This window comes from Falco rusticolus, chromosome 2 (genome assembly GCF_015220075.1).
Source record: "Falco rusticolus isolate bFalRus1 chromosome 2, bFalRus1.pri, whole genome shotgun sequence".
NCBI classification, from domain to species: Eukaryota; Metazoa; Chordata; class Aves; order Falconiformes; family Falconidae; genus Falco; species Falco rusticolus.
In genome coordinates, this window is record NC_051188.1 from 99,303,416 (window position 1) to 99,319,076 (window position 15,661).

Below are 15,661 nucleotides of genomic sequence, written 5' to 3' on the forward strand. Positions count from 1 at the left end.
ATTGTAATCTTCCTGAAAAACCTCACCTTGCTTCCAGAAATGATACAATTTCTTTTTCCTCCTGAGCTACATGAGGATTTCCCTGTTGAACCAAGCTGGTCCTCTGCCCTGCTTGCTTATGACAGAGTGGAATTGCTTGTTCCTGCTTCTAAAAGGTGGTTCTTAAAGACTGAACAGCACTTGCGGACTCCTAAGCCATCAAAATCAGTTTCCCAGTGTACTCTGCTAAATAACTCCCTGAATAGCTTAAAGTTTGCTCTCCTGAAGTCCAAGGTAGCAACTCTGATGACCTTTCTTCTCATTACACTGAAAATTTTAAACTCAACCATTTCATGATCACTGAGGCCCAGACAGCCACCTACCATTACATCCCCCATGAGTCATTCTCCATTCACAAACAGCAAATCCAGGAGGACATCTTTCCTAGTTGGCTCATTGAGTACCTGTGACAAGAAGTTATTTCCTACAAACTTCAAGAATTTCCAAGACCTGCTCATCACAGTAGTATGATATTCCTAGTTGAAGCCTGGGAAATTGAAATCTCCTATAAAGACAAAGGCTACTGATCCAGAGATTTCTCCTAATTGCCTAAAGAATAACTCATGGCTGCTTACATTCTGGCTGGATGATCAGTAGCAGATATCCACTACAACATGTATTTTGTTTTCCATGGCCCTAATCCTCACTCAAAGGCTCTCAGCCACATCATCGCTAACTGTAAGGGCTGTGCAATCAAAATTCTCCCATATGTATAGCGTGACACCTCCAGCTCGCCTGCCCTGCCTGTCTCTCTTGAACAGCCTATAACCTTCCATCCCAACACTCCAGCTGTGGGACTCATTCCCCTAAGTCTCACTAATACCAATGAATTCATAGCTCTGGGAGCTGACCAACACTTCCAGTTTATCCTGTTTATTTCTTATACTGTGTGTGTTCGTGTGCAAGCATTTAACTTCTGAGCCCTCTGAGCTTCCAGAAGCAGTGTAAATGTTCCCACTAGCATTGCCACCCTCAGGCAATGCCATGCCAACTTTTGGCTCACCTGCAGCCTTCCTGTTGGTATCCCCTTACCCCATCGATTCTTGTTTAAAGCTCAGATTCTAGTTTAAGTGAGAAAGGACACCTTGGGATCATCTAGTTCAACTTCAGTGCTCAAGCAGGGTCATCTAAAGCAGGGTCATCTACAGTGGGTTGTCCAGGACTATGTTCAGTTGGGTTTTGAATACCTCCACAGATGGAGACTCCTAAACTTCCCTGGGCAACCTGCTTCAGTGTCTAATCATCCTTTAAGATAGCCTAGAACATTAGGCAATGATTAATGGGATGAAATTTAATAAATCCAAATGCTGGATTCTGCACCTGGGACAGGGGACAGGGTAATGCTGGGCACAAGTGTAAATTGGGAGAGGGTTGGCTGGAGAGCTGCTCTGCAGAAAGGGATCTGGGGGTGCTGGTCAACAGCAGGATCAATAGGAGTCAGCAGTGGCCCCAGCAGCCAAGAGGGCAAACCGCATCCTGGGGGGCATCAAGTGCAGCATCACAAGCCAGGCAAAAGACATAGTTATCCCTATTCAGGGATTATTCAACATTGGTACAGCCTCACCTTGAGTACTGTGTTCAATTCTTGAGTACTGTGTGCAGTTCTGAGCCCCACAATGTAGGATGTGACAGTCCTTTAATGCATCCAAAGGAAGGCAACAAAGCTGGTGAAAGGGCCAGAAGGCATGTCCTATGAGGAATGGCTAAGGACTTTGGGTTTGTCTGTTTTTGAGAGAAAGAGGCTGAGGGGCAGCCTCATTGCTCTCTACGCCTTCCTGAGGGGGGAAAGTGCAGTGGGAGGTGCTGATCTCTTCTCCCTGGTATCCACTGACAGGAGTAAAGGAAATGGTTCAAAGATGTGTTGGGAGAGGTTCAGACTTCATATTAGGAAGTTTTACTTTACCAAGAGCATGGTCAAATACTGGAACAGGGTTCCTGGAAAGATGGATGATGCTGCAAGCCTGTCAGTGTTTAATAAGCATTTAGACAATGTCCTTAATAACATGCTTTAACTTTTGATCAGCCCTGAATTTGTCAAGCAATTAGACTAGATGATCATTGTAGGTCCCTGCCAAGTAAAACATTTCTATTGTCTCTTGTCTCTTGTCTTGTCTTGACTTCTCTTCTCTTCTCTTCTCTTCTCTTCTCTTCTCTTCTCTTCTCTTCTCTTCTCTTCTCTTCTCTTCTCTTCTCTTCTCTTCTCTTCTCTTCTCTTCTCTTCTCTTCTCTTCTCTTCTCTTCTCTTCTCTTCTCTAATTCTGTGATTCTGTGGAAGATGGTATCTCTCGTTTTGTCCTTTGCCAGAGGAACCCTAAACATTAAGTATAATTACTTTTTATATTCTTTGCCTAGCCCATGAATATTTTTTACCTGAGAACAAGAAAGGGGTATTTTTCCTTGTGTATTTAGGACCTTACTGTGTGCATTCTTTTATTAGTAGGTTTTAGGACTCAAATTATATTTTCTGACTGAGTGCCCCAACTAATATTTTAGAAAAAAGTTAGAATTACCACCTGTCACAGAAGACCTGGCAGCATCTAGCTTTCCAAGATTTGCAATAGAATTTAGGATGAGTTCAGGTTATCTGCCTGTATAAAATACAATCATGTTAGCTTTGAGTCTAGCTCCTGTCCAGAAACCTGTCCAGAGGAGGTGTTTATTAGTACATGAAATTAAGTACTCAAGGAAACTCCAGGATAAAAAAGATACAATGAATTTAGGTAACTAACATGATTAGTCAGTTCTGACAAGTAGAATGTCTGACTTGTCCCAGATCACATATAAATCTTTGACATCTGGCTTTAAACGTAAATAAATTTCAGCTGCAGTGAGCAACCACTTCTGAAGTATTGCAATGTTTTATCCATATCTTCATATTGAGTTCCAGTATATTTTTTCCTCCTAGGAGAAATTATGAAAATACAAACACTTTTGACAAGTCACAATCTTTATTGCCTTTCCAGTATTGCAACTTGTCAGTATCTTAAAAGAAAAGTTCTCTCTTCTACAGTACTATTTTATAGCTAAGTTAGATCAGCAACAGAGTTTGGTTTTTTTCACTTTTTGGTTTGTTTTAGTTTGGGTTTTTTTTTTTTTGTAATAAGCAAAAAAGTATTTTCTTAAATCTTCAGTGAGGGAAGAAAAGGGAGGGCAGAAGAAGAAGCTTTCAGAGTTTGCTGAAATTTGAAATTTATTTTGTTGATGATATCTATGAGAAATTCAGATAACACTGTTCTGTCAATATTTTTCCTGGTGCAAATAGATCAATCCCAGTTTTTCTAAACCCTCTTCTACCAAATTTAAATTACTAGTCTATTTCTGTATGTCCTCTTTTCTGATGGTGAGGAGGCAAACACAATCTCTGGAATAAGACAGTGAAGAAACAAAGAGTTATTTTTTCTCCCTTACATTACAAAGATAACAAATCAACAAGATACTGAAGCTCTAATTAGAAATTTTCATTCCCAGTGTGAATATATGGAAGTATTTGATATTCTGGAGGGCAGGACTGCTATTCAAAGGGGACGGGACAGGTTACAGAAATTTGCTGAGAGGAATCTTATGAAGTGAGCAAAAGCAAAGTCTTGAACCTGGGTTGGAATAATCCTATGGAATAGTGTAAACTGGGAGCCAACTCACTAAGAAGCTCTGCAGAAAAAGGTCCAGGGGTCCTAGAGGACAACAAGCTATACATAAGTCAGTAGGGTGTCCTACCAGCAAAGTTGGCCAATAGCAACCTGGGCTGCATTAGCAAGAATCTAGCCAATAGTGCAGGGCAGTGATCCTTCCCCACTGTTCTGAGACTGTGTCTGGAGATCATGTTCTGGTTTGGATCTCCCGGTATAAAAAGCTACTGTGATTTTATTTTCTTTTATGGCATCTAATGAATCATGCCCAAAAGGAGATAACAAGGGTACAAACATACTTAAGATTTAGTCAACTTCAGATTAAACCAATATATGTCAGTTTTCTTCCTTTCCAATACTTCCCTGAGTCATCTGTCTTGCACGTCCTGCGCTTCCACAGCTATGTGGTGGTGCTGCTCATATAAGGATCAGTGGCTCAATAAGGTGATCTAATTGAAAGATTGAAAGCTGAGTAATTTTCTTGCAGATTTGCCCTTTACCTGGATCAGCTCTGTTAACTGGCTTGTTACCAGAAAAATATAGCCTATGTTGCTTGCAGACCTTGACCAAACTAAAGCAAATACAAATACCATCTTTGTTAGCACTTCTTTTACCAAGTTTAATCAGAAAAAAAAAGACAATTTCTTCCACCTGAAGTGCATGTATGCACTTTGTAATATTCATGCATGAAACTTCAGGAAACATTCAGCGAGAGGGTGACCAGTCCTCATTCAGATATTGATGTGATAAGTGGAGTCTTCTCTCTGGTGGTGAATGCCGTGCCTATGCAAACTCTTTTTAGCATAGTCTTGTTTTAAGGGAAAACACTCCTCAACTTCCAGTCTGAACCAGTTATATACAGGTTTATGTTCGAAGAAACAGCAAGGAGTATGCAACAATATTATCAGCAAAATGTGATTGTTTTGGGAAATAGCCTCAAATTTGCAAGTTTTTTAACCAACTCACAGAGCACATTGCCTGCCCTACACCCCCCCCACCCCACCCCCCACCCCAATCTACAAAGTTATCATAAAAGATTGAGAGATTAATTCTGTGGGTAGGTGTTTGTGGTTAGAAATTGTGGGACACTGGATCAGTTTTTGGAGCTAATATAGAGATCGGTATGCAGTTCCAGAAACTAACACAGCTGGTGCAAGGTCAAGGTAAAAGAAGAGTAAAGATGAGGTTGTGAAAGCCTGACTTGAACTCTGGTGTACTGTCACTGAATATTGCTTAAAATCTGTGGAAGGTCTTACCAAAACCTCCTCATGATCATAAACCTGAGAAACAGGAAATGTTTGAGTGCTTTGAATCCTGGCAAATACCAGGATTATGTAAGAAGACATGCAGTGTTTCAAAGTCTAATCAGAAAAAAAACCAGCTGCAAAACTGAAACCAAATCACTGTATAGTCCATACATTCCTTTTTGATATGGAACTTCTGTCTCTCTAACACCTGTCTGTATGATGTCTTACACTTTTGGGTAAGTTTTCATTTTAAATGTTTATTGAAATTATAAGAAAGTAAACCAGTGACACAAAACTTAATACATATTTGCATTTCTTATTTGTTTTCCTCCTAACCATAGGGCAGATTCAATGTAAGCAGACAATGCAAACAGAGATATTTAGATGAGTCTGTATCATGAAAATGTATGGCATTTCTCAGCTATCTCCCCTGGTCATCTCCCTCCACCTCAATAACTTTGCACTGCAAATAAATCTGCAAATAATCAAGTCTCTTTTCCTAAGAAAATATATAAGCAGATAAAGAATTGGAATGCTTGGGTAATAATTGGAACTGTAGACTTGAAAATAGGACTATAATGAAAGTGTAATATAACCTTTACTATAAATACATAAATATCTCCCTGTTTGTTTGTTTTTAAGGAACTAACTGCTGAAGGAAAAAAAAAAAAATCAATAGAGACTCCTGACCAATAAGACAATGGGCAACTGTTATACCAACTATTTGATTTTAAATTAAAGTATTCATCTTTAGAGGGTTTGTTGAAGTATAGAAAACACATATGGGTTGCAGGGAATTAATTTATAGAAAATGAAATGTCTGAGGATTCTTCATTATTTTTACAAAGTTGCCAGCAGCTTCTGTCAGCTGTACTCCTTTTATGTTAGGGTAGGCAGAAATAGCCAGAAGGCTCTGGAACAGTCTATCATAAATGAAAGTGTTATCACTCAGAACCATTAGAAAATACATTGAACCAAACATATTTGTTTTGGGAAATCTGTATTTGCCAGCTACAATTGTCTTTATGTCACTACTCCATCTTTGGTACTGACATCCTTCATTTTTATGCTTTTAAAACTTTGCTTTTATGATCAATACATTCTTTTTACAACACAGGAGTAGATTATAGAGTAAGGCAGCTATGGACTGAACTGTTGCATCCTCCATAAGCTTACAAGTCTTTGGGAAAGGCTCTCAAGTAAGGTTTTTTAACAACCAAAGTTAGTACTTGGTTGTCACTGGGAAATGCAATAGGAAAGTCATCTGTGATCAGCAAAGTAAGAAAATCAGGTTGGCCATAGAATACTCACTCGGAGAAGCAGTGATTTTTAATGCAGAATCAAGAATATTTTCTTAAAAGTGTAGAAAAAAGATACTTTAGGCGGTATCTGAGACTCCACTGTAGGTGTGCAACCAAGCAGTGATTTTTATTTATTTTTTTTTTTAACTAGCCTTAGCCTATACATGAGTGCAATAAAAACATTATAGAGTATAGTATGACTGTTCTAAGTGGAGTAGTTACTTCAGTCTGACAGAATACTCAATTAGGTCTAACTAGTTGAAGTTAGAAATAAATTTAAAAATGTTGGATCGATTCTTCTTCTAATTATATCAATAGCAAAATTCATGTTGACTTCAACAGGACATGAAATTTAGCCTTGTAATTTACATACCATAGAGAAAAATTATAGCTTGATAATATTATAGGGTTTCCTTTAGTTCCTTAAAATCTGAAAACTACAGAAAATAATAGTTGTCTGAGCAAGTGGTAGTGAAATATCATATTAAGATGAGAATATGAGATATATATGTATAATGAAGTGTGTGTACATCAAATGTACACAGGCAAAAATTAGGTTAACGTCTCAAAGCTGTATAGAAACATAGGTTATATGTTCTTATAGTTAAATGCAAATTACAGTTTTATTAAAAGGTCAGTAAATTTATATTTTCCTTGACAAAGTAATTATTGTTTTTAAAGCATTCATTGAGAAAAAATATATTCTTTGACAAAGATTATATTTTCACCTCAAGTATAGTTTTAAATAAAGAAAATCCTTCCACTGCAAATAGACTGTTTTAATGAAATAGGACCTTCCGCACCAACAGTCCTTTAATAATGCAAAAGGAAACTTTCTTTTGTGTAAGTATTTTCAGAAGGTGAAATACAGGCCCACAAGTAAGATTGATTTAATCATAACATAACATTTATTAGATGATTAAGTGAAATTCCCCTGCAGAAAGTGAGGTCATCCAAGCAACAATTACACAGCGTGTGAACCAGGTGGCCAATTACAGGCTCAAATGTCAAATCATGAATATTGTGGCAAAAAGCACAACCATAGTGAGCACTTTGTGATGAAGCTATGTGCTAGCATAAATTAGAACCTCAATAAATTTGCACTGCAAATAAATCTGCAAATAATCAAGTCTCTTTTCCTAAGAAAATATATAAGCAGATAAAGAATTGGAATGCTTGGGTTATAATTGGTACTGTAGACTTGAAAATAGGATTATAATGAAAGTGTAATATAACCTTTACTATAAATACATAAACAAGATTCCTTTAATGCAATAGATACTGATAAGACAAAATATGGTTTTATAGAACAGTTGATTTTTCATTTCACAAAAATAGACTTTCTTAAACAATATATTGTGAACAAAAGTAATCCTTACTGGTTTGTTGGGTTTGTTGGGGGGTTTTTTTCTGCTTTCTCCTCAGTTTTTGTATGGACTCTTAAAGTGGCTTGAGACCAGTTAAAAGAGTTTACATTGGCCATGAGTTCATATTTTGCACAATAGAAAATCAGAAGTATTTTCTATTATAAGAGATTTGGATGAAGCACTGTCTTTGCCTTGGTGAAAAATATTATCCTCTTCTTAAGCCTGAAACCTTATTACTTTCACAAATCTGACATGAAAATTCAACATGCACAGTCTCTAGACCATGAGAATGTGGGGGTGGGGGTGGGGGGTGGGAACACAAACCAACAGTGATATCTTTCTTACTAGCAATAGCAATACCCATGGCTGATCAGGAAGAGTAAGCATCTTGAATACTCTAACTATATATACCTCTTGAAAAACAAAACATAACATGGTTTTACTTATTAGGAAAGTCTTTCTCCTAGAACATCTCCACGTATTGTTAAAAAAGATATAAAATTAGGGATGCTTATTGAATATTCCACATAATTGTGCAAAATCAGTTCACCAGGCTAACCACTGCTTATCTTTACATAGCAGATGCTTTACACTAGAACATTTTCATGAGAAAGCTGAGGCTATGTTGGTTGTAACTGGTGGCTAACACCAGTTGCCTCTGAAGACAAGATCTAGTCTTGTCACAAAAAATTCTGTTCACATAGAGTTCTGTACACGCAACAGGACTGGAAATTACTCTTGAATGTGTTTTTTCCATGTGGAGGTGAATTGGTTGAAGCTGCAGGGAGCCATTGCAGTGACATAGTGTTCTTCCTATTAAATATTGCTGTTCTTTGATAGAATCCCACACCAGTCGTTAATTCATTCCTAGAAACTCCAGTTCTGTCAGGAGTAAATGGGTTGCTGTCTTTGCATGTCTAGATCTAAATAATAGTACTTCTTGGTGAAGATGGATAGGATAATACGAAATAAGAGACAATAAATTAAATACCCTGGCAAAGCACAAAAACAGATAAATAAAAATACAGGTATAAACTATAAGCATAGCTCGTTCTGCTAAATTAGTTGCATGGTCTTTTTTGATTTGGGAAAATGCATTGTTGTCTGAACCATTTCTTGGAGTAGTCACTCCACTTGAAGATTAGTCAAGTTAGCTCTTAATTTAACTGATGACTTCAGCTTAATTTAGTCCTTCTTTAATGGCTTACCAGATTCAAGCAAAACTAGTATGATTTTTCTGCTAGTCACTTATTTTGTCAATTGAAAAATATTTTCTGCTTCTATCAGACAGATTCAATGCTAGTATGCTTTTTCTTACATTGCTTAAGCCCACACACAAGCTTCAGTTTATGTATATTATGTTCATGTGAGTTGAGAAAGAGGTTGCATTTTATTTGTTATTTATTATTTGCAGTGATTTATTTATTTTTTTACAGTACCTCTGCATTTCCAGGACCTATTGTTCCATCCACAATATAAATACGCAATTCATGATTCCCTCTGTTGCCAAAAAAACCCATAGTTTAAGCACATGATAACTAATAGCAGACAAAGAAATACAAACAAAATAACAATGAAATTATCATATAACTGTGATACATTCATGAAAACATGCCATCTATTGTTGAGAAATCCTGTAAGAGCTAAATTAAATAATGGTCTTGGAGGTTTATTTGAAGATTTTTTAAACAGGCATTACATAGTCAGAGATAAACATGATATTTCTACAACTATTGCAGAAGCCATTCTGAAAAGCATGAGGAGAGAGGCTCACCACTGCAGAAGACTGACTGTCAACGTCTTTAAATCCTTTGCATTTATATATAAGTACAGTGGATGCTTTGCATACTGTAGCTAATACTAGAAATAAAATGTTTTGCTAAAGTGAAGGGCAATGATAGACAAGTGTCTGTTGAACTTAAAGATACCATTTCTTTCTGAAGGATCACTGCAACATCTAAAAAAGTACAAATCCAAACCACGGAATGCTGGGGATAAAAAAAATACAAAAGGAACAAACAATAATACTACACCACCCAGGGCAAATTGTACTATTTTTTGAAAAGCAGCGTAGCACGTATGTTTCTTCTTTGGTAGTGATGTTCAGGAATGTTCCCCCTCAGTCTGACAGAAGAAAAGCTCAATGGAAGAGGGTCTAAAGATTAAAGGAGGTGCACAGGAAGTATTCCGGCTACACATACTCTATTTGGGAATTATGGAGATGTAGTTCAGGTTTTTTGTCCTGTTCCTGATACTTGTCTCAGGTCTTGTCTTGGTCTTAAGTTCTAAAGGTAGCAGTGGATATAACTCCAGTTGTATGAAAAGCCAAACTTTAGAATGACACCTGAAGCATGACAGTAGCATTCCTTCAACTGATTGCATTTTCTTAAGTTAGGCACTCAGTGCAGGCATCTGATAAAATTGTGTCAGCAGTGATCGTACATCTCGTTTCCTCCTTCTCAAAAACCTCAAGCATTTGCATTCTAAAAGAAGCCCTTCTAGAAACCTGGACCAACCAAAAAGTCATGACTGGCTTTAAGATGGAATTAAAATTATATTATTCATTCATCCTCTGACTCAAGTATCCTATATTTCTGGCTATGATATACCTTCAGCAAGAAGCTGGACAATGTTCTCCTCCAAAATACTCCAGCATAGAATCTATTCAGGCAATGGAGATATGGCTTCAAATCTCATTAATAAGGACTTAGAGCTGTTGCCTATATCCAAGCTATATCTTATTGCTAAAAGTCTATGAGGGCTACTCGGACTACTTGACTGCTGTGAACAGAATTGCTTGTAATACCAATTACGAGTGAGTATTGGGGTTTCCTGGAAAGAAGTCTCAGAGGCTGAGCTCCTCCAAGAGGAATTCAGATGTCTATCCACCCAAGCTACATTCCCAGACAGAAAACAGATGACTTAGTCATGCTTGCATAAATTAAAACACTGCAGTAATTTTCAGCTACCCATTAAGCATACAGTGTAGATTAAAAAGGTACTATTAATTGCATAAGGTCATATCCAGCCACCTTTTTTTTGTTTGTTTGTTTTATGCTTGCTTTGATTTTACTAGGACAGTTTCTGGAGTATATTACCACTTTACACAAGCAAAACTAGTAATACTTGGTTTCTGAAAATTAGTTTATGCCATTCATTGTTGACTGTGTGCATCAACAAGCTGAAGAATATCTATCTACTTATAAATAGTAACATTTGTTTGCAGAAGTTATCCTAATAAATATGTTAAAATATTTAAGCTAGGTGATTTTGCACTCTCATAGGTATGAATCAAGTGGTAAAGTAAGAAAGTTGCACAAAACCTAGGGACTTTCAGATGGTATGTAGTCCAGCTCTCTGTCCCAAGGAAACACCATGTCATTCTTGACAGAAGTTTGCCTGACATATTTGAAATATCTTTAGCGACAGATCTTGCCCAGTGCCCCAGCAAGTTTCATCAATCTTTATTTGTTCACATTGTCAGATCATACTTCCTAATATTTAAATTAATTCTACCTTAACATCTTCCTAACATCTTGAATACCTATTGCTTTAATTATAAGAACTGTTGACATCACTGGGAACAGTTTCTATATATTTAGGAAAGGAATAACATGCTGCAGGTGGTGGAATTTACCAATAAGAGCTATTTTTCATTCCATTCAGGCATTTCACTATTCATGGAGTATATAAACTTATTTTCCAAAGTGAAAATGTGTGTTTTAAATAGCATTAAAACAAAATATTGTGAATAATCAATATGAGAATGACTTTTCCTAATCTATACAGATCCAATTTCACTGATATTAGTGGCAAGCGCACATGTATTTTCAGTAGAAGTAAGCAGGAAAAGCCATATTGCCTTCTCTGGACCTGGACTTGCTCACCACAGACAGCAATTTAGCTTGTTTTCTTCTAAAGAACCTGTGTCCCCTCCACCATCCTTAATCTTTTAAAAGTATGCCTTGTTGTTGAAAATAGACAGACTTCTTATTTAACAATGAAATGCATTGGCAAAGCTTGCATTTTGTTCAGCCTTAGTTAAAAAAAAAAAATAAATTTAAAGATATTTTTAGAAAATAAATGCATAAAAAATATTCAAGCCCCAGCACATTTTGAATGCTAACAGTGATTCAGGTCTCACTGTGTCAATACCTTCCTTGCATGCAGATAGCAGAGTCCGGGCATTTGCTGTAGTCAGATATCTATTTCAGGGAATGCTTATTTACACCCTTAGGTGTCCCTGTATCTCTCCATTATTTGTTAAGGTGTATAAATAGCAATGTCAGATGTGAACATCTGTAAACTTACAAAATGCAGGCATACAAGAATATTTTGGCATCTGGAAAGCTATGTTAATCACTAAAAGATAAATAAAATATTTATGTGCCTACTCTGTAGTAAGACATTTACTCAGAAAAGCAAGCAATCTCCACCCACAAATGAGAGTGCATGCAGGTAGCAAACTGCTCTCATATAAGATCTGTGGGAAAACATTCTCTCAGAAATATTCCTTACAGGACCATCACAATCTGCACAGCATGGACAAGCCCTATAAATATAACTGCTGTGACATGGCTTTTGCATATAAATTCACTTTTAAAGAAGCATCTTAAATAGCTACATGGTAAAAATAGCTTTGACAATGCTCGTTCTATGATTTATTTATATGAATGTTCCCCTCATACCCCCAAGACAATGAGGAATAACAGGAGAAAAACAATAGTAATGGAAGTAACTGGAGAAATGAAATATATGAGGGATCTTGCATTAGTCTTTATTGAAAATAAAAGCAATGATGGTAACTGATTTGGTAACTTTGGATCGAAGCAAACACTGTTTACACTAAGTTCTGTTGTAAATCCATGAGTGTTTGTGTGCCATAGAGTGAGTCAAAAGACAATGAGTGACAGGAATTTCTCCTTGTGTATTAGTCCTGCAACCTTGAACTTTAAAGTAGACTGAACAAACAATTTGGAACACTGTATAAATTACACATTTTTACTGGAAACTACATACTGTGCAACAGATGCTTGTTCAAATGTTACCTGATTGTTCTCTTCAGAGCATAATTTCAAGATTAATTCTATTCATTTGGTTCAGCAATTCAGCAATGAGTCATCTTCCCGTTGTCTGCTCTGTATTACTTATGATTTGCCTCTATAGTAAAAAGGAACAATTTGGTTGCTAAAATCTTTGTAGGAGAAGAATATCTGCATCTCGTATTCAGCAAATAAAAAATATTGAGAAAAGTAATTGCTATATCCTGGGAGGTAGTAGTTCTTTAATAGCACTATTCTAACTTCACTAGAGACCAAGTGAATGTCAAAAACTTCACTTTATTGTCAAATTCAGTTTCCTCATTGCTTCCTAAGATCCTAGGAAAATGTCAAGTAAATCCAACACAATTAGAGGTATTCTTGACTGAAAGGCCATGCTATTCTCCCTGAAGAAGTTATTAAAAGAACATTTTAGAGGCAGTTTGTTCAGTACCTGTGTAGAATTGATAGCTTGTACTTCACATGTTCTTTAACTCAAGAAAAAAAAAAAAGAAGAAAGAAAAAGAGAGCATTACTCTTGGCAGTGAGAACCTGGCAGCTGATGCCAGCAGCATACAACATGATGTGGATTCAGTACCACAGACATGCTGCTTTCATGTCTAAACTAGATTTAGGTAAATTATTTGCCTCTAGAACACTAAACCATCAATGGGAGAGATACCCTCAATTGAACTGCTTAAATATGTTTTAGAAGAAAATAGAAAGAAAAACAAAAAGGGAAAGTATTTTCTGTTCAATCTCCTTTTTAAAAAGGTACTAATACAAGTTCTGTCTGTATCCTTTTTAACTGTTGTAATGCCATAATGTGTATTAGCAATGTTCCTACATAGCTTTCCTGGAAAAAAAAAAAAAAAAAAAAAAAGAAAAAGAAAAAGAAAAAGAAAAAAGAAAAAAAGCCCCCCAAACCAACCCAAAAATCCAAAACCAAACCAACCTGAGATTTAGGTGTCCTAATCTTTCCAATTAATGGAATTTCTCTACATGGAGTTAAGCATGTTATTTTGTATTCAAAGTAATATCACAGAACCATAGAATCATAGAACGATTTAGGCTGGAAAAGATCTTAAAGACCATCTAAACCAACCATTAACCTAGCACTGCCAAGTCCACCACTAAACCATGTCTCTGGTCTCCACATCTACACGTCTTTTAAATACCTCCACTGATGGTGACTACAGCACATCCCTGGGCAGCCTGTTCCAATGCTTGACCACCCTTTCAGTGAATACATTTTTCTTAAAATCCAACCTAAACCTCCCCTGATGCAACTTGAGGCTGTTTCCTCTTATTCTGTCACTTGTTACTTGGAGAAGAGAATGACACCCACCTTGCTACAACCACCTTTCAGGTAGTTGTAGAGCCTCCTTCTCTCCAGACTAAACAACCCCAGTTCCCTCTGCTGCTCCTCATTGGACTTGTGCTCCAGACCCTTCCCCAACTCCATTGCCCGTCTCTGGACACGCTCCAGCACCTCAGTGTCCCTCTTGCAGTGAGGGGCCCAACTCTGAGCACAGCATTCGAGATGCAGCCTCACCAGTGCCGAATACAGGGGGACAATCACTTCCCTAGATGTCAAGAAAAAGCATATGATTTAGTATCTGATATTTCCAGGAAAAATGGTAAAAAAACCAAGCCAAAGAAAACCATACCAAACCATAAAACCCCAACAAAAACAATCCCCTCCCCAACCCTGATTAATGCATTATGAGGCTATTTTATAGGCCAAAAGTAGCTTGGTAACATATGGGCTGCATTTGTTTCTTGGCAAAGAGCTGCTAAATAAGATATTTTAACAAGTAATAAGATTTTTTTAAAAAATCTATAACTGGTTGCTGCTTCAATTCCATACAAACATACATATATATATGGTTTTATTTTTGTGAATTGTGCTGTTTAACTCAGGTGGACTATGCACATATGTTAAGTAAAATGAGTAAGAGCTTATTTGATCTATATTTTATTAATAAGTAGAGGTAAATTCTAAAAATCTTATATTAGTTATGGAAGTCACATGATATTAATATATAAGTCTGCTATGGGTATCCCTACATAAAATGCATTGTCCACAGCTAACAAGTAATATCTTATTAGCTTGAATAAAGACCATAGGTTGAATTATGATTTTATAATACAAAGCTGCACTGAATAGAACACCTTATGTCTTTTGTAAACTTTCTCCATCTGCCTATGCTCATTTGAGAATGAAATCTATTTGGTTAACAAAAAAATAAAGCAAAACCAAACACACACACCCAGACAACAAAATTATGGAGATTTTATTCAGATAAACTAATATAGCTCAGAGTACACCACCACAAAATAAGCTGGAAGTGCTGGCAATATTAAAGCACTGTGCATTTCTGTAATATATTCCACATAAAAAGATGCCTAAACTTTCCATTTCTCAAAACCTATATCTCAATTTTTTTCGAAAAAAAAAAAACCCTCCAAAAACTGTCCCAGAAGAAGAAAAAGGTCATCTCTGTTGTAGCTCACAGATCCTGTTTTTGCCAAAACATCTAATCTCCTTTGAGCTCTGTGACGAAGTTATTTGACAGAAGGCTGATCACTGTCATTTCCTCAACACAGAAAAGTTATTGTCAGCATCAGATGAGTAATTCAATTTTTTCATTGGTTCAAGCACCCCCAGTCACATACAGGTATCTCTACATGAGCATATTTGTCAAACATATTTTGATTCCCTTGTGGTTACAAACCATCAGATAAACTTTACCAGCAGTGGAAATCTTCAAAGTAGTCCACAATCTCGCAAGATCAAGCTCTCCTCTACATGTATGGTGATAGTTCTTCCAGAAAAGACTAAAAAAGGTAAATTCTTAGTTTGCCTATTTGAGCCCTACATATATATTCTTGGTGAATAAGTTTCATTTAATAAGGAATATCTAGAGTATGTCTTTTCTTCCCAATGTCTAGGCTTCTAATTATCCCCTTTTCTCTCTTTGCCCTATCTCCTTGTTATTCTAGTATTTCACATTTAACAACTCTCTAACAGACTGAATG